Genomic DNA, 1,982 nt, shown 5'->3' with positions numbered 1-1,982 from the left:
ATGTGGTTGCTGGGAATTGAACTCAGGACCTCTGGAAGAGCAGCCAGTGCTCTTAACCGCTGAGTCATCTCTCCAGCCCCCTGGTGATTATATTTTAGTAAGCTCTTTAAGATTTTATTTTATTTATTTTATGTGTATGGGTATTTTGCTTGCATGTGTGTATGTATACCACATATATTCAACACTGGAGGATTCTAGAAGTCAGATCCTCTGGAACTGGAGTTACAGGTGTTTGCAAGCAGCTATATGGGTGCTGGGAACTGAACTCAGGTCCTTGGTGAGAGCAGTGGACTAATCACACTTCTACGGCTGTGACTCAACACCATGACCAGAGATAACTTATAGGAAGAGGTTATCTGAGCGTGTGGTTCCAGAGGGAAAAGGGTCCTTCATGCCTGGGAGGCATGGCCACCAGAACAGGAAGCTAAGACATCACATCTTCAATGTCAAGCATGAAACCAAGAGAAGTATGTGGGATAGTTGTCCACTGTGTGAAGGTGTATTGCTGTAATTAGTGTAATAAAATTTTAAATGGTCAATAACTAGGCAGGAGGTATAGGCAGGACTTCTAGGCAGAGAGAAGGAGGAGGAGGAGGAATCTAGGTCTGCGAGAGAGATAGCAGTAGACACGGAAGAAGCGCAGATTAATAGAAATGGGTTAATTTAAGTTTTAAGAACTAGTTAAAAACAAACCTAAGATAAGGCCAGCTTTCATAATTAATAAGTCTCCATGTCGCTATTTGTGAGCTGGTATTCCAAAGAAAAATTCCATTACAGAGAAGGAACCCAAAATGGTGAGAGTCTTTTATTTCTCAAAGCCCACCTCAAGTGTTATGCCTTCTCCATCAAGGCCACACTTCCAAATCCTTGCCAAACAATGCCACCAACTCGGGACCAAATATTCAGATGTCTGAGACCATAAAGGACATTTTAGTCAAACCAACCCACGCAGCAAGTGCTCTTAACTGCTGAGTTGGCGCAACCAACCCTGCACTGGGGTTTGTTTTGTTTACAAGATCCTGGGAGAGAAACTACATACTGGTGCATGGACACGCTGCCTGTGGTTACACCACTGAAGAAAATGTCTCCCTCCCCCAGGGAACATTAACTGCCTGTAGATACTAAGAGAGGAACTTCAGATGCACCTTCCCTTTATGTTCTCAGAGAAGGACAGGACCTCATGAGCCCTCCCCTGATTCATGACAAGATACTGGCAGGCCCAATCTTGAGCAGGTCTTGTAATAATAAGCACACAACTTTTGTGAGATTGTGAGCACAAAGGCATTGTTAGACCTAACTTTTTCATTAAAATTTTAAATTTATTTTGCATACCAACCACAGTTTCCCCTTCCTCCTCTCCTCCCATTCCCTTCCCCCACCTCCTTACTACTCTCCATCCGCTCCTCAGAGATGGTAAGGCCTCTCATGGGAGTCAACAAAGCCTGGCATATCAAGTTGAGGCAGGACCAAACCCTCCCATCTGCATCAAGGCTTAGCAAGGCATTTCACCTTAGGGTATAAGTTCCAAAAAACCAGCTCATGTGCCAGGTACAGATCCTGGTCCCACTGCTAGGGACCCCACAAACAGACCAAGCTACACAATTGTCACCCATATTCAGAGGGCCTAGGTCAGTCCCATACAGGCTCCCCAGCTGTCAGTCCAGGGTCCATGAGCTCCCATGAGCTTGGGTCAGCTTAGACATAACTTTTAAAGGAAGATATAGGGTCATGGCGGAAGATGCAGAGAGAGTTCTCCCTTGTGGATGCCCCACCCAGCAATGGCATCCTCCTCCATGGAGGAGGATTACAACTGATGATGGAAATGCCATTAGCATCCAAAGTCCACAATTTGCACTTGAGGTTCACATTTTGTGAAATAGCACTGTCAGAAACATGTGGGTACACTTCCACTTCTTTGGGGACAAACAGCTGGGGTGAGATTTAGTCTATAGTTATCATATGTTTAACCCTTCCCCACAGGT

Source organism: Microtus ochrogaster, chromosome 2, assembly GCF_000317375.1.
Source record: "Microtus ochrogaster isolate Prairie Vole_2 chromosome 2, MicOch1.0, whole genome shotgun sequence".
In the NCBI taxonomy this organism is placed as follows: Eukaryota; Metazoa; Chordata; class Mammalia; order Rodentia; family Cricetidae; genus Microtus; species Microtus ochrogaster.
Note: the sequence above shows the minus strand (reverse complement) of the source record.